The following is an 18,803-nucleotide window of genomic DNA, read 5'->3' on the forward strand; positions in this document are numbered from 1 at the left end:
CTCCTCCATTCTTTCAATGGTGAGAGAATCATATGCAGTGACAGTAGACGACATGTCAGTAATCTTTGGCCGGTCCTTCAGTCCGGACCAGATGTCAGCACTCGCTCCAGACTGCCCTGCATCACCGCCAGCGGGTGGGCTCGGAATTCTTAGCCTTTTCCTCGCACCCCCAGTTGCGGGAGAATGTGAAGGAGGAGATGATGACGGGTCACGTTCCACTTGACTTGACAATTTTCTCACCAGCAGGTCTTTGAACCTCTGCAGACTTGTGTCTGCTGGAAAGAGAGATACAACGTAGGTTTTAAATCTAGGATCGAGCACGGTGGCCAAAATGTAGTGCTCTGATTTCAACAGATTGACCTTCCGTGAATCCTGGTTAAGCGAATTAAGGGCTCCATCCACAAGTCCCACATGCCTAGCGGAATCGCTCTGTTTTAGCTCCTCCTTCAATGCCTTCAGCTTCTTCTGCAAAAGCCTGATGAGGGGAATGACCTGATTCAGGCTGGCAGTGTCTGAACTGACTTCACGTGTGGCAAGTTCAAAGGGTTGCAGAACCTTGCACAACGTTGAAATCATTCTCCACTGGGCTTGAGTCAGGTGCATTCCCCCTCCTTTGCCTATATCGTGGCCAGATGTATAGGCTTGAATGGCCTTTTGCTGCTCCTCCATCCTCTGAAGCATATAGAGGGTTGAATTCCACCTCATTACCACCTCTTACTTCAGATGATGGCAGGGCAGGTTCAGGAATGTTTGGTGGTGCTCCAGTCTTCTGTACGCGGTGCCTGAATGCCGAAAGTGGCCCGCAATTCTTCGGGCCACCGACATCACCTCTTGCACGCCCCTGTCGTTTTTTAAATAATTCTGCACCACCAAATTCAAGGTATGTGCAAAACATGGGACGTGCTGGAATTTGCCCAGATGTAATGCACGCACAATATTGCTGGCGTTGTCCGATGTCACAAATCCCCAGGAGAGTCCAATTGGGGTAAGCCATTCTGCAATGATCTTCCTCAGTTCCCGTAAGAGGTTTTCAGCTGTGTGCCTGTTATGGAAAGCGATGATACAAAGCGTAGCCTGCCTAGGAACGAGTTGGCGTTTGCGAGATGCTGCTACTGGTGCCGCCGTTGCTGTTCTTGCTGCGGGAGGCAATACATCTACCCAGTGGGTTGTCACAGTCATACAGTCCTGAGTCTTCCCTGCTCCACTTGTCCACATGTCCGTGGTTAAGTGGACATTGGGTACAACTGCATTTTTTAGGACACTGGTGAGTCTTTTTCTGAGGTCTGTGTACATTTTCGGTATCGCCTGCCTAGAGAAATGGAACCTAGATGGTATTTGGTACCGGGGACACAGTACCTCAATTAAGTCTATAGTTGCCTCTGAATTAACGACGGATACCGGAACCACGTTTCTCACCGCCCAGGCTGCCAAGGCCTGAGTTATCTGCTTTGCAGCATGATGACTGCTGTGATATTTCATCTTCCTCGCAAAGGACTGTTGGACAGTCAATTGCTTACTGGAAGTAGTACAAGTGGTCTTCCGACTTCCCCTTTAGGATGCCAATCGACTCCCAGCAGCATCAACAGCAGCGCCAGCAGCAGTAGGCGTTACACTCAAGGATGCATCGGAGGAATCCCAGGCAGGAGAGGACTCGTCAGACTTGCCAGTGACATGGCCTGCAGGATTATTGGCTTTCCTGGGGAAGGAGGAAATTGTCACTGAGGGAGTTGGTGGTGTGGTTTGCAGGAGCTTGGTTACAAGAGGAAGGGATTTAGTGGTCAGTGGACTGCTTCCGCTGTCATCCAAAGTTTTTGAACTTGTCACTGACTTATGATCAATGCGCTGCAGGTGACGTATAAGGGAGGATGTTCCGAGGTGGTTAACGTCCTTACCCCTACTTATTACGGCTTGACAAAGGCAACACACGGCTTGACACCTGTTGTCCGCATTTGTGTTGAAATAATTCCACACGAAGAGCTGATTTTTTTGTATTTTGACCAGGCATGTCAATGGTCATATTCGTCCCACAGACAACAGGTGTCTCCCCGGGTGCCTGACTTAAACAAACCACCTCACCATCAGAATCCTCCTTGTCAATTTCCTCCCCAGCGCCAGCAACACCCATATCCTCATCCTGGTGTACTTCAACACTGACATCTTCAATTTGACTATCAGGAACTGGACTGCGGGTGCTCCTTCCAGCACTTGCAGGGGGCGTACAAATGGTGTAAGGCGCAAGCTCTTCCCGTCCAGTGTTGGGAAGGTCAGGCATCGCAACCAACACAATTGGACTCTCCTTTGGGATTTGGGATTTAGAAGAACACACAGTTCTTTGCTGTGCTTTTGCCAGCTTAAGTCTTTTCATTTTATTAGGGAGAGGATGAGTGCTTCCATCCTCATGTGAAGCTGAACCACTATCCATGAACATAGGCAAGGTCCTCAGCCGTTCCTTTCCACTCCGTGTCGTAAATGGCATATTGGCAAGTTTACGCTTCTCATCAGACGCTTTCAATTTAGATTTTTGGGTCATTTTACTGAACTTTTGTGTTTTGGATTTTACATGCTCTCTACTATGACATTGGGCATCGGCCTTGGCAGACAACGTTGATGGCATTTCATTGTCTTGGCCATGACTAGTGGCAGCAGCTTCAGTACGAGGTGAAAGTGGATCTTGATCTTTCCCAATTTTACCCTCCACATTTTTGTTCTCCATTTTTTAATGTGTGGATTTATATGCAAGTATCAATAGCAATGGCCTACTACTATATATACTGCACACAACTAAAATGCACCACAGGTATAAAATGTAGATGGATAGTATACTTAATGACGACACAGAGGTAGGCACAGCAGTGGACTTCCGTATCGTACTGCTATATATAGTATACTGGTGGTCACTGTGTCGGCAAACTGCAAAACTAAAATGCACCACAGGTATAGAATGTAGATGGATAGTATACTTAATGATGACACAGAGGTAGGCACAGCAGTGGCCTTCTGTATCGTACTGCTATATATAGTATACTGGTGGACAATGGGTCGGCAAACTGCAAAACTAAAATGCACCACAGGTATAGAATGTAGATGGATAGTATACTTAATGACGACACAGAGGTAGGCACAGCAGTGGCCTTCCGTATCGTACTGCTATATATAGTATACTGGTGGACACTGTGTCGGCAAACTGAAAAACTAAAATGCACCACAGGTATAGAATGTAGATGGATAGTATACTTAATGACGACACAGAGGTAGGCACAGCAGTGGCCTTCCGTATCGTACTGCTATATATAGTATACTGGTGGTCACTGTGTCGGCAAACTGCAAAACTAAAATGCACCACAGGTATAGAATGTAGATGGATAGTATACTTAATGACGACACAGAGGTAGGCACAGCAGTGGCCTTCCGTATCGTATTGCTATATATAGTATACTGGTGGTCACTGTGTCTGCAAACTGCAAAACTAAAATGCACCACAGGTATAGAATGTAGATGGATAGTATACTTAATGACGACACAGAGGTAGGCACAGCAGTGGCCTTCCGTATCGTACTGCTATATACAGTATACTGGTGGTCACTGTGTCAGCAAACTGCAAAACTAAAATGCACCACAGGTATAGAATGTAGATGGATAGTATACTTAATGACAACACAGAGGTAGGCACAGCAGTGGCCTTCCGTATCATACTGCTATATATAGTATACTGGTGGACACTGGGTCGGCAAACTGCAAAACTAAAATGCACCACAGGTATAGAATGTAGATGGATAGTATACTTAATGATGACACAGAGGTAGGCACAGCAGTGGCCTTCCGTATCGTACTGCTATATATAGTATACTGCACTGTACTCCTCCTATATAATATTCATTATACTGGTGGTCCCCAGTCCCCACAATAAAGCAGCACACTGAGCACAGATATGGAGCGTTTTTTCCAGGCAGAGAATGGACTGGTGGTCACTGATCAGCAAAACTCTGCACTGTACTCCTCCTAACAGCTGCTCCCCAGTCCTCCCCACAATTACGCAATCAAGTTCAACAATAAAGTGAATAAACGGAGAGGACGCCAGCCACGTCCTCTCCCTATCATCTCCAATGCACGAGTGAAAATGGTGGCGACGCGCGGCTACTTATATAGAATCCGAATCTCGCGAGAATCCGACAGCGGGATAATGACGTTCGGGCACTCTCGGGTTAGCCGAGCAAGGCGGGAAGGTTCGAACCTGCCTCGGACCCGTGTAAAATGGGCGAAGTTCGGGGAGGTTCGGTTTCCGAGAAACCGAACCCGCTCATCACTACTGTGTATATATATATATATATATACACATATATATATACACATACATAAACAGGGGCGTATCTAGAGAGTAGGAGGCACATGTGCAGGATCCGTCTGGGCTCCCTCCTCTCTAGCCAGCAGTGCTATATCTCTGGTCACTAGGGTCCCTAGGGGACCCTAGTTCTGTCCCAAAGCCTAGAGCACATCTCCGTGAAAATGGTGTGGCAGACATTTTCCCATTGAGCTTCCCACCGCGCATGCGTAAAACACCGGGAAAATGGCGCGGCGTTATTTTCCCAGTGATTCCTGCAGCTTCGCCACGGGACTCTGGAGGGGTAAGTATTCAAAACAGTGGGTGCAGAGTGTGCGGTGTGGGTTCCCCTATAGACCCTAGGGGCCTGTGTGCACCGCTCAAACTACACCCATTTTAAATACGCCAGTGTACATTAACATATATGGTACTTTGACCATTTGATAAGCACATGCCTGTCAACGAGGCACTTCTATAAGTGACACTCTATTTTCAATGGCCTGTTACTGCCTGTGGCTTGCCCACCCCCTTCCACCACCTTCCCATTGTCAACAGAAGGCACCACTATTGGTGCCTTCCAAACTCAATTTAAGTGTAAAAATGATTAAAATAATATAAAGAAGATACTTATGACACAGAATATGTGTCATAATAAGTATCTTATTTGTATTATTTTAATCATCAATGACAGTGGCGGCTCTGCCTCCCTGGTCAGGGTACACTTTGGGGGATAAGACATACAAGGACACAAGGCATACATGAGAAAACAGACAATGCTGTGGAAGCATGATAAACCTTGTATAAAATGAATAGATCCACATAAAGTACATCGTGTCCACCAATGATGCATTTCACTGGAGGTATAGCACTTATACAAAGCATACAGTAGGGATACAGGAAGAAAATGTAAAGGCAGAACAAAACACAGTGGCATAAAAAACAGTGGTGGGGACAGTGTCCAGACTATAACAATGGGAGCCTATGTGCGGAGGGAGGGGTTAAAACCTGATAAGATTAAAATAGAATAACCTGCAGCAGCCCTGTGGAAGAAGCTGCAGGTCCACAGTTGATTGGATCCTGCCATGACTCAGCATCCTGTGCTGCTAGCTGCAGGCGGTATGGTCGTCATCTTTTGCCGATGTCTGGGTAGGTAAAGCATGCAGTGAGGTGAGAGGAAGTAAGCGGCAGGATGGTGGGCCGCATTGGGACAGAGGGCTGCCTGACTGTTCTTTCCGCCAGGTGTTATCAGTGGCAGACTCAGCAGCTGGGAAGCATGTAGTGGGCAATATGGCATGGTTCCGGTGAATTGTCCCATATATTTTCACACCCTGATGAGAGTGCTTGGGGTCACTTGGCCAATAAATAGCGACAGAGGGTCTGGTGGGTGCAGGAAACAGGAGAGCCATGTTGCTCACTAGGATAACATCAGGTTATGCAGTTGAAGTGTACCTCCCTGGTGACGGCAGTGCTGCAGACAGCCTACTTGGAGCCTGTGTATAGGGCAGCTGGCAGGAGCCGGGAGATATGACCTGGGGCCACGTGATGCTGGGGTTGCTGATGAGGTAGTGTGCCGAGTGTTCAGCAGCTAGAGGAGCAGTGTTGCAGGGGAGCATGGCATGGAGGTCAGTGTTGAATCTTGCCAGGTTGCAGCTTTCAGGGGTTGGCAGTCCCCAGTCAGTGCTGCCAGGTGCAGGGAGCGGCAGTTAATGCGGTGCAGGGTCTTCTCTCCTGGGCACTGCTGAGTGCAGGGAGAAATGACTCCAATCAGTGCAGCTGGGTCCAGGGCTCGGTGGTTGGTGTGGCGTGGGGGTTTCTCTCCTGGGCACTACCGGGTGCTGGCAGCGATGGCCATAATGAGTGCAACCAGGTGCAGGGTGCGGTAGTTGGTGGGGCATTGAGTCCTCTCACCTAGGCACTGCCGGGTGTAGGGAGCAATGGCTCCAATCTGTGCAGCCCGATGCAGGCTGTGTTGGTCGTGCAGTGCAGGGGCCTTTTTCCTTGGGGTTGATGGAAGGCTGGACCCCTGGAGAGAGCCACAAGCATGTGTGTCCACATCAGCAGCTGGAAGCTGCTTTTTACTGATATTTCATTGGCAATTGATTAAGTCCAATATATAATGGCAAACTGCTCTAATCAAACTGGTAACATTCCTCAGGTGCTGCGGGAAGGGGTTACTTCTAGACAAGAAAAACAAAAGGATTTTTCCGACGCACTCTGAGGGCTATTAGTAACAAGACCTATACACTATATAATAATAGAAAATGTAGAGCTCTTCATTACATATATTTTGCAAAAAATATAATAAGCCTCCAGGCCACTTCATGGCAGCTCTATTGCTGGAGGTCCCTAACACTAAGTATAAGTCCAGAACGTGGACCCCACAAAGTCGGCTCAGATCGATCCACCCCAGGGTAGCACACCATTGACATACTAGGGTATTAATATGTGTTAATAAGAAAGTAGCAGGAGCTACATGTTAGAAAGTGATACAAAAAATTCTAAGGGGTCTATTCATGTACAAAACAAAACATGACATGTTACTTTACACTGTATCAGTTCGATGCAATACAGAGCTTTGGTAAGTAGTAATTCATATATGCTTACCTTTCCAGCGAGGCGATCTGGTATCCTGGGCTCTGGTGGGACGTCTTCTCCAGCGGTCCCCTCTGCGATGATTGGAGTCAGCCGGCGGGTCCCTCTGTGCATGTGTTGCCGGCTGAGCTCCTAGGAGGCTGCAGGGGCTGCCGGGAAGTCAGGGGAGTTCCCTGCAGTTGAGTTGCCTGCAGTTACCCCAAAGTTCAGACTGCGGCATCCTGAGATGGCACATCTGAACACCATGGAGAAGTGGAAAGCTTCATGAGTCGCATTCACCATGCTAACGGAGTGGGGGTGCCACTGAAAAAGTCAGAGACTTCCCCATGATAAGCCGCTCTGTGAATAGCCCAGAACAAAGAAAGCCCTGTTTTCCACAAAACAGAGCTTTTCTCTGCTTTATGAATAGACTCCTAAGTATGCAACTTTAAGGGTGCATTAAGGAATATTTTCTCTCATTCTGGGGCAGTTGTATTAAGCCTGGTGAAGTGATAAAGTGGAAGGTGGTAATGCACCAGCCAGTCAGCTCCTGTCATTTTTCAAACCCAGCCTGTAACATGGTAGTTAGGAGCTGATTGGCTGGTACTTTATCACCGTGCAATTTATCACTTTACCAGGCTTAATAAATCGGCCCCTCTGTTAAGTGGATATCGCTAATCCTTTGCTTGTCGGAAGGTCATCAATCTGTTACATCCATAGACTTTATAGTTGCAATTGCACATTTTTAAAGTATGTAAATTTGTTATATGAATAGTTTGTAAATTGTATTATGCATTCAACATTATGGTACAGTATACAGATTTGCCATATGACTAATTTAGAAATTTCATTATGCGTGCAATATTACTAAGATACTATACTAGTATGCTATATTTCAACATCATACAGTAATGGTGAATAGTATTATGAACAATTTTGATTTGGTTTCATATTATTAATAAGGAGTATTTCATGACATTAATAGGTGGGATGTTTCCTTGATATGTTATTAAGCTCTAGTTCACTTAGCGGACAACCAATTTGCACAGCATTTTGATTTAGCAGTATTTGTCAATTTTGTACAATTTTCAAGGTATAGAAATTGAAATAGTTTTGTAATATTTTCCATTTGTGTATTTTTTATATTGCATTGAATTATTTGATATGTATATCATTAAGAAAACACTTTTTTTCTATTTATATAACGATGTGCCCCTAATAAAGTCTCAAAAGGAGACAAAATGTATAGGGTAAGGAGCTGTATGATCCTTTAGGAGGATATGCAATTGAAAGCTTGTACCCCTGAAATAAGGGCAAAAATCCTCACCTCAAGAGTGGAAAACCTTACAGCCATTGTATAAAACTGTATCATGTAAGCATTACTCTGGTATTCTGTGAAATTGTATCTTTCAATAAACTGGCCTTACTTACATTGGGTGTTTGCATTTGATATAGGGGTTTAGGTCTAGAACCCATATGACGTACTTACTGTAAGTTTATGGGCATGAGTTTTAGATCATTATAATAATGAATAATCAATATCGACACTAAGAACCTTTAGCTCCATAAGGAGTTTAACTCCTTTTTGATAATTTGGCAATAGAGTAAATTAATTTACTTTAATCCTGTGTGCCCTCCCAGTAGTATGGTTGGTGTAATGGTTAGCATTACTACCTCACAGCACTGAGATCATGGGTTCGATTCCCGCCATGGCTCTAACTGTGCAGAGTTTGTATATTCTCCCCGTACTTGCGTGTGTTTACTCCGGGTACTCCGGTTTCCTCCCACAATCCCAAAATATACTGGTAGGTCAATTGGATTCCAACAAAAATTAATCCTAGTGTGAATGTGTCTGTGTTGGAGGTGGAACTACCGCCTGTGCAACCAGTGCGTTGCACTGGGGCCCGCCTCTGTCCAGGGGACCAAAGCATGTAATGAGCCAAACTGACTCATTACATGCCGCTGTGTGCTGCGGGCAACCGCTGCCCGCAGCGCACAGCCGCCCGGAGAGGAGAGGAGCAGCGGTACAGGGGAAGGAGGAGGAGGGAGGTGGAGGAGGGAGCCACAGCAGCGCTTTGTTACTGGTGGAGGCGCTGCTGCTGCTGCCCCTCTGCTTCGCTATAGGCTGTCTTCCGAGAACAGCCTATAGTGAAGCAGAGGGGCAGCAGCAGCAGCGCCTCCACCAATAACACAGCGCTGCTGCGGCTCCCTCCTCCACCTCCCTCCTCCTCCTTCTCTACTGCCCGGGAATTGTCAAGCTGCACCGAGGAGCCTGAGCCAGCAGAGAGGGTAAGTATAATTCTTCTTTCTTTCTTTCTTTCTTTCTTTCTTTCTTTCTTTCTTTCTTTCTTTCTTTCTTTCTTTCTTTCTTTCTTTCTTTCGACTGCCTGCCACAATGTTTAAAAAGGGGGAAGCTGCCTGCCACATTGTGTAAAAAGGGGGAATCTGCCTGCCGTAATGTGTAAAAAGGGGGACGCTGTCTGCCGTAATGTGTAACAAGGGCACGCTGTCTGCTGTAATGTGTAAAAAGTGTACGCTGTCTGCCGTAATGTGTAAAAAGGGGACGCTGTCTGCCGTAATGTGTAAAAAGGGGACGCTGTCTGCCGTAATGTGTAAAAAGGGGGACGCTGTCTACCGTTATGTGTAAAAAGTGTACGCTGTCTGCCGCTATGTGTAAAAAGTGTACACTGTCTGCCGCTATGTGTAACAAGGGCACGCTGTCTGCCGTTATGTGTAAAAAGGGGACACTGGGGGGGCGTGGCCTGGCTGTCCTGGAGAGTGGTCGTGCTTTCCACAGCTCCTGCACTCCCAATCCTTTTAACAACCCTCATCCTCCCCCGACCGCCACCAGGCCACTCCAGATTCCTCACTGAGACCCCTTGTGCCTGCCTGCAGCTGCTGTGGGGGTCCTGCAGATTGCGGCCTCCCCCCGACCTGAAGCCTGGGCCTTTCTTCCGATCTTGTTATCTCCAGGATATATATCATGTCCGGACGTTACTGTGGTTTTCTCCCCCCCCCCCCAAATCCCACATTTTAAGTTTACTGTTCTCTCTACACCGACTAACCCTGTTACTTATTTGAATATTTGTGGTCTGTAATGGACGCTGGCTACGTTGGCCACCTGTTCCATGTATTCATGTAATGTTTTATCTATGTGCCCAACCACATATAAATAAAGAATTTAAAAAAAAGGGGACACTGTCTGCCGTTATGTATAAAAATGCACGCTGTCTACCGTAATGTGTAAAAAGGGGGACGCTGTCTGCCGTAATGTGTAAAAAAGGGATGCTGTCTGCCATAATGTGTAAAAAGAGGAATCTGTCCACTGTAAGGTGTAAAAGGGTCTCTACCTGGTGTAGTGGTGCTACTGTGAGGTGTAATTTGAATAATGGAGACTACTGTGCACCGTTTTATGAATTGGTATTATTTTGTGACCACATCCCTTCCCCACGAAGCCACGCCACTATGTATTTTTGCGCGCGCCTGCGGCGCGCACTGCCCCAGTTTTGTATGCAGGGGTGGGGCTCCAATGCCGTTTCTTGCACACAAAGCTAAAAATAAGAATTTACTCACCGGTAATTCTATTTCTCGTAGTCCGTAGTGGATGCTGGGGACTCCGTAAGGACCATGGGGAATAGACGGGCTCCGCAGGAGACTGGGCACATCTAAAGAAAGATTTAGGACTATCTGGTGTGCACTGGCTCCTCCCCCTATGACCCTCCTCCAAGCCTCAGGACACTGTGCCCGGAAGAGCTGACACAATAAGGAAGGATTTTGAATCCCAGGTAAGACGCATACCATCCACACCAATCACACCATATAACTCGTGATAGGAACCCCGGTTAACAGTATGATAACAATGGAGCCTCTGAACAGATGGCTCGCAATAACAACCCGATTTGTGCAACAATAACTATGTACAAGTATTGCAGACAATCCGCACTTGGAATGGGCGCCCAGCATCCACTACGGACTACGAGAAATAGAATTACCGGTGAGTAAATTCTTATTTTCTCTGACGTCCTAGTGGATGCTGGGGACTCCGTAAGGACAATGGGGATTATACCAAAGCTCCCAAACGGGCGGGAGAGTGCGGATGACTCTGCAGCACCGAATGAGAGAACTCCAGGTCCTCCTCAGCCAGGCTATCAAATTTGTAGAATTTTGCAAACGTGTTTGCCCCTGACCAAGTAGCAGCTCGACAAAGTTGTAAAGCCGCCCAAGATGAGCCCACCTTCCTTGTGGAATGGGCTTTTACAGATTTAGGCTGCGGTAGTCCCACCGCAGAATGCGCCAGCTGAATAGTGCTACAAATCCAGCGCGCGATAGTCTGCTTAGAAGCAGGAGCACCCAGCTTGTTGGGTGCATACAGAATAAATAGCGAGTCAGTTTTCCTGACTCCAGCCGTCCTGGAAACGTACATTTTAGGGCCCTGACTATGTCCAGTAACTTGGAATCCTCCAAGTCCCTAGTAGCCGCAGGCACCACAATAGGTTGGTTCAAATGAAAAGCTGATACCACCTTAGGGAGAAACTGAGGACGAGTCCTCAATTCTGCCCTATCCATATGGAAAATCAGATAAGGGCTTTTACAAGACAAAGCCGCCAATTCTGATACACGCCTGGCCGAAGCCAGGGCCAACAGCATGACCACTTTCCAGGTGAGATATTTCAAATCCACAGTATTAAGTGGCTCAAAAGTCTGAACTTCAGGCAGTGAAGCCAGTTCTTTCTGGAAGAAAATCGACAGAGCCGAAATCTGGACCTTAATGGACCCCAATTTGAGGCCCAACGTCACCCCTGCTTACAGGAAATGCAGGAATCGACCCAGTTGAAATTCCTCTGTTGGGGCCTTCCTGGCCTCACACCAAGCAACATATTTCCGCCAAATGCGGTGATAATGTTTTGCAGTGACATCCTTCCTGGCTTTGATCAGGGTAGAGATGACTTCCTCCGGAATGCCTTTATCCTTCAGGATCCGGCGTTCAACCGCCATGCCGTCAAACGCAGCCGCGGTAAGTCTTGAAACAGGCAGGGCCCCTGCTGCAGCAGGTCCCGCCTGAGCGGTAGAGGCCATGGTTCCTCTGAAAGCATCTCTTGAAGTTCTGGGTACCAAGTTCTTCTTGGCCAATCCGGAACCACGAGTATAGTTTTCACTCCTCGCCTTCGTATTATTCGCAGTACCTTGGGAATGAGAGGCAGAGGAGGAAACATATAAACCGACTGGTACACCCACGGTGTTACTAGAGCGACCACAGCGATCGCCTGAGGGTCCCTTGACCTGGCGCAATATCTTTTCAGCTTTTTGTTGAGGCGGGACGCCATCATGTCCACCTGTGGTCTTTCCCAACGGTTTACCAACATTTGGAAGACTTCTGGATGAAGTCCCCATTCTCCCGGGTGGAGGTCGTGCCTACTGAGGAAGTCTGCTTCCCAGTTGTCGACTCCCGGAATGAACACTGCTGTCAGTGCTAATACGTGATTTTCCGCCCATCGGAGAATCCTTGTGGCTTCTGCCATTGCCCTCCTGCTTCTTGTGCCGCCCTGTCTGTTTACATGGGCGACCGCCGTGATGTTGTCTGATTGGATCAGTACCGGCTGGTTCTGAAGCAGAGGCCTTGCTTGGCTTAGGGCATTGTAAATGGCCCTTAGCTCCAGAATATTTATGTGAAGTGAAATCTCCTGATTTGACCACAGTCCTTGGAAATTTCTTCCCTGTGTGACTGCACCCCAGCCCCGAAGGCTGGCATCCGTGGTCACCAGGACCCAGTCCTGTATTCTGAATCTGCGGCCCTCTAGTAGATGAGCCCTCTGCAGCCACCACAGCAGCGACACCCTGGTCCTTGCCGACAGGGTTATCCGCTGCTGCATCTGGAGATGGGACCCGGACCATTTGTCCAACAGGTCCCCCTGGAAAGTCCTTGCGTGGAACCTTCAGAATGGAATTGCTTCGTAGGAAGCTACCATTTTTCCCAGGACTCGTGTGCATTGATGTACCGAGACCTGTCCTGGTTTTAGGAGGTTTCTGACTAGAGATGACAACTCCTTGGCTTTTTCCACTGGAAGAAACACTTTTTTCTGGTCTGTGTCCAGAATCATTCCCAGGAACAGAAGCCGTGTCGTCGGGACCAGCTGTGACTTTGGAATATTTAGAATCCAGCCGTGCTGTTGCAGCACTTCCTGAGAAAGTGCTACCCCCACTACCAACTGTTCTTTGGACCTCGCCTTTATCAGGAGAGCGTCCAAGTACGGGATAATTAAAACTCCCTTCTTGCGAAGGAGTATCATCATTTCGGCCATTACCTTGGTAAAGACCCTCGGTGCCGTGGATAACCCAAACGGCAGCGTCTGGAACTGATAGTGACAGTCCTGTACCACAAATCTGAGGGTAAATCTGAGGGTAAATGGGGACATGCAGGTACGCATCCTTGATGTCCAGGGAGACCATCTAATCCCCCTCGTCCAGGCTCGCAATAACCGCCCTGAGCAATTCCATCTTGAACTTGAACCTTTTTATATAGGTGTTCAAGGATTTTAAATTTAAGATGGGTCTCACCGAACCGTCCGGTTTCGGTACCACAAACATTGTGGAATAGTAACCCTTTCCTTACTGAAGGAGGGGTACCTTGACAATCACTTACTGTGAATACAGTTTTTTGAATAGCCACCAACACTGCCTCCCTGGCAGAGGGAGTTGCCGGTAAGGCAGATTTTAGGAAACGGCGGGGAGGAGACGTCTCGAATTCCAGCCTGTACCCCTGAGATACTACTTGAAGGACCCAGGGATCCACCTGTGAGAGAGCCCACTGTGTGCTGAAATTTCTGAGATGGGCCCCCACCGTAGCCGGGTCCGCCTGAGCAGCCCCAGCGTCATGCTGTGGACTTACCGGACGCAGGGGAGGACTTCTGCTCTTCGGAACTAGCTGTGTGTTGCTGCTTTTTCCCTCTACCTTTGCTTCTCGGCAGAAATTATGAGCCTCTAGCCCTCTTGCTTTTCTGGGGCCGAAAGGACTGTACCTGATAATACGGTGCTTTCTTTTGCTGTGGGGTAGCCTGTGGCAAAAAAGTCGATTTCCCAGCAGTAGCTGTGGAAACGAGGTCTGAAAGACCATCCCCAAACAGTTCCATCCCCTTATAGGGCAAAACTTCCATGTGCCGCTTTGAGTCGGCATCGCCTGACCATTGCCGAGTCCATAACCCCCTTCTGGCGGCAATGGACATATCGCTTATTTTTGATGCCAGCCGGCAAATATCCCTCTGTGCATCACGCATGTATAAGACTGCGTCTTTTATATGCTCTATTGTCAGCAGAATATTGTCCCTATCCATAGTATCAATATTATCCGATAGGGAAACTGACCACGCAGCTGCAGCACTGCACATCCATGCCGATGCAATCGCTGGTCTCAATATAATGCCCGTGTGTGTGTATATAGCTTTAAGGGTAGCTTCCTGCTTTCTATCAGCAGGTTCCTTTAGGGTGGCTGTATCCGGAGAAGGTAGTGCCACCTCTTTTGATAAGCGTGTCAGCGCTTTATCTACCCTAGGGGGTGTTTCCCAACGTGACCTATCCTCTGGCGGGAAAGGGTACGCTGCCAATAACCGTTTAGAAATGATCAATTTCTTATCGGGGGAAGTCCACGCTTCCTCACACACCTCATTTAATTCCTCAGATGCAGGAAAAACTACTGGTAGTTTTTTCTCACCAAACATAATACCCTTTTTTGTGGTACCTGGGGTACTATCAGAAATGTGTAATACATTTTTCATTGCCTCAATCATGTAACGGGTGGACCTATTGGAGGGTACACTAGTCTCATCGTCGTCGACACTTAAGTCGGTATCCGTGTCGACATCTGTGTCTGTCATCTGAGGTAGCGGGCGTTTTAAAGCCCCTGATGACATTTGAGATGCTGGAACAGGCACAAGCTGAGTAGCCAGCTGTCCTATGTTGTCAAACCTTTTGTGTAAGGAGTTGTCACTGTCACGTAATTCCTTCCATAAGTCCATCCACACAGGTGTCGACCCCACAGGGGGTGACAGCACATTCACAGGCATTTGCTCCGCCTCCACGTCATTTTCCTCATCATACATGTCGACACAGCAGTACCGACACACAGCACACACACAGGGAATGCTCTGACAGAAGACAGGACCCCACAAAGCCCTTTGGGGAGACAGAGGGAGAGTATGCCAGCACACACCAGAGCGCTATATACCACAGGGATATTACCTATAAAGAGTGTTTTCCCTTATAGCTGCATATATATATACTATACTGCGCCTAAATTTGTGCCCCCCCCTCTCTTTTTTACCCTTTCTGTATTGCAGGACTGCTGGGGAGAGCCAGGGAGCGATCCTTCCAGCGGAGCTGTGAGGGAAAATGGCGCCAGTGTGCTGAGGGAGATGGCTCCGCCCCTTTTTTGGTGGGCTTTCTCCCGCTATTTTAATAATTCTGGCAGGGGTTAATTTACACCTATATAGCCCCTGGGGCTATATATGGTGTCAGTTTGCCAGCCAAGGTGTTATTTATTGCTGCTCAGGGCGCCCCCCCAGTGCCCTGCACCCATCAGTGACCGCAGTGTGTGGTGTGCATGAGGAGCAATGGCGCACAGCTGCAGTGCTGTGCGCTACCTTGGAGAAGACAGAAGTCTTCAGCCGCCGATTTTCTGGACCTTCTTGTTTCTGGCTCTGTAAGGGGGACGGCGGCGTGGCTCCGGGAACGGACGACGAGGTCGGGTCCTGTGTGCGATCCCTCTGGAGCTAATGGTGTCCAGTAGCCTAAGAAGCCCAAGCTACCACCAGTTAGGTAGGTTCGCTTCTTCTCCCCTTAGGCCCTCGCTGCAGTGAGCCTGTTGCCAGCAGGTCTCACTGTAAAATAAAAAACCTAAACTATACTTTCTTTTTAGGAGCTCAGGAGAGCCCCTAGTGTGCATCCAGCTCGGCCGGGCACAGAAATCTAACTGAGGCTTGGAGGAGGGTCATAGGGGGAGGAGCCAGTGCACACCAGATAGTCCTAAATCTTTCTTTAGATGTGCCCAGTCTCCTGCGGAGCCCGTCTATTCCCCATGGTCCTTACGGAGTCCCCAGCATCCACTAGGACGTCAGATAAATGTCTAGTTACAGCACTGTTGCTAGGTATCCATTTCTCTGGCCCTGAGCAGGTCCCCCTCACCAGGTCCTCTCCAGGGGTGAGGGGGTGGACTTGGATGGGATAGGGGGGGCATTTTGTCGCACCTGGGCCCACCGCTCCCTAGTTCCGCCACTGGTCTATGTGTACATATGATAGGGAATATAGATTGTAAGCTCCACTGGGATAGGGACTGATGTGTATGGCCAAATATTCTCTGTAAAGTGCTGCGGAATATGTGTGCGGCAGGGCTGGCCAAACCGGTCATCGAGATCTACCAACGGTTCACATTTTCCAGACTACCTAGCTGGTGCACAGGTGTAGTCATTACTAATTAAGATGTGAAGCATTCATTCCTAAATGACAATTCTACAGATCTCCAGGAGGCCTGGAAAACATGAACTGTTGTTAGATCTCGAGGACCGGTTTGGCCAGCCCTGGTGTGCGCTATATAAATATTTGATAATAAATACAAATTCTTTTTTAGGGTATGTTATTTTAGGTCTTGCTAACAGATGACTTATTGAAAGGTGCAGTCATCAATTCATTCTGTTTACTGATTTGGTGCAGGATAAGGATATTTTAAAGCCTTGTGGCGATTGGCACTCCAGTGATGAAATAAAATTATAATGCCATGTGAAAATACAGGAGGTAATACTTGAAGCAGGAAAAATTACACAGAAAGAAAATATGTATACAGTAAGCCACATGAGTTTGTGAGCACAATTAGCAACATTTAGTACCTAGAGAACTTGAATCTTTTGTCAGGCTATGCACAGCTTGACAATGGATCTAAGTATATCTGAACTGTTGCTACTTTTGATAATTAAGTCATACAGCTTATGCATATTATTTTTCTTGAGTGCCATTCTACTTGCTTGAAATATATAGGGCCGTGGACTGTATGAGTCACTTGTGATGCGAATGCAACTTCAGATGCAAGACCTATTGCGTATGAATCTGGCAGAAGATTTGTCTGCATGTAGCTACCAGAATGCATAATTGTGAGTTATTTACATACCCACAACATACCGCGATTACCTCATGATCTTTTAGTTGGTCAGACAATTTTTCAGTTGTTCTCATCTGAAGAAAAAGATTTACTTTTTCTTTGCTTTAAGTCAATAAATGTAACTGATAACGGTTAAAGAACTGATCAATACTGTATATAATTAATGATCCATTTACTTCGCTCTAGACATATACTTACTTTTCAGTGACTGAAAAAGGCCTGTATGTTTAAAATGTTGGTGCACATAAATCATCAAGAATAATTTTGTTACAACTTGTCAACTAACTGTATAATGAAGACTTGTATTATAAATTCCTATGACATCTTTTCTGTAGTTGACAATTCTAAACCACTGGAGAATCAATTATGTCTTTTTCATTTATTATGTTTTACTTCTTTTGACGGACAACAAATTCAGATCTCATGATTTAATGTTTCCTTCCGCTGAATTAATATATACACTGCCCCAATGTTCTTCATTCCTCAATACTTTAGAGGGGGATAAATTTACTTTTAAAAGTTAGTGTCATAAGATGTGATACTGTTTATTCTTCTAATTATTTTCACATATTATTGAGGAGACAGCAGTTCATATCTGTGTAATAATCCTGTATGTCTATCACAGTGCTGCCATGCACAATGAGGAGCCAGGGTGTGTGGATTACATATATTGGGAGCATCACAAAGTTGACCTCAGCTGCAAGGTTGAGGACCTTCATGGTTGAACACCTCTCTAAAATATTCTTTGGGAAATGTATAAAATATAAAATGTAAAATGTTATTATTCCCATTTAGCTCTTTTGTTTATTTTTCTAAACTGTTAAGAAACATTTATGCTTGAATTTGAATGGTTGCTAAGGGTTACAGCACTATTACATCACTATTCTTGCACAATAACATCAATTTTCACATTATTATTTGGTTTTTATTTAAAATGTCTAAATTATTCTAGACAGGATTCTTCTCCGTCTTATGTGTTTGATCAACTAAAATTCATTTAGTATGCAATATTATTTATGTTTTCTTTCTTATATAAGGTGATGAACACAGCTTGAATACATAGGAGTGCTAAAGAAGACATTCTGAAATATGGTGTTACATACGTTTTATCTACAAATTTTATCCTGGTCTGTATTTTTGTTTCAGTGATGACGTTTGACTTGATTTCACTTTTTATATTTTCCAACTGAACAGCACTGATTGATAACCTAAAACATGAAAAGAAATTATTGGTTTTGTTACAGTGAAAACAAGAGCTTAATTTTTTTTCAAATCCTTTGGACTTCGACTGATGTTATATACAATCAAAATGTACTGGTAGTCTTCACTTATAGATATGAAAAAACCTTTGAGAACTCATATATGTAATGAACTGAGAGCATGGGCAGATTGGGATCGAAAACCAGCAGGAAATTTATGGAAGCAGCCATAATAGGAGCATTGTCTGTCGTGGGGGTGGAGTCTGTCAAGAGGGTGGGATCACTCCTCATAAGGCCTGATTCTGAGTTGGACGTAGTTGCTGTGTTCCTTGCGTCTTTTGCTGCAGTTGCATTTGCCACTACAATGTCTTTCCCAGACGCTGCAATCTTGGGGGTACATTTACTAACATTCGTATTTTCCGAAAAAAGGTCAAAGTTCAATCACGAATGACATCGACAGTGTAAAACGGCAACTTTTTGAATTGATTACGATGGATTTACTAAGCTGTCGTATTCGGGTTTTTCTTTTCTTCCGATGTCGATGTCATTCGTGTTTTTTTACCTATTTTTACGG

The sequence above is a fragment of the Pseudophryne corroboree genome, chromosome 3, assembly GCF_028390025.1.
Source record: "Pseudophryne corroboree isolate aPseCor3 chromosome 3, aPseCor3.hap2, whole genome shotgun sequence".
NCBI classification, from domain to species: Eukaryota; Metazoa; Chordata; class Amphibia; order Anura; family Myobatrachidae; genus Pseudophryne; species Pseudophryne corroboree.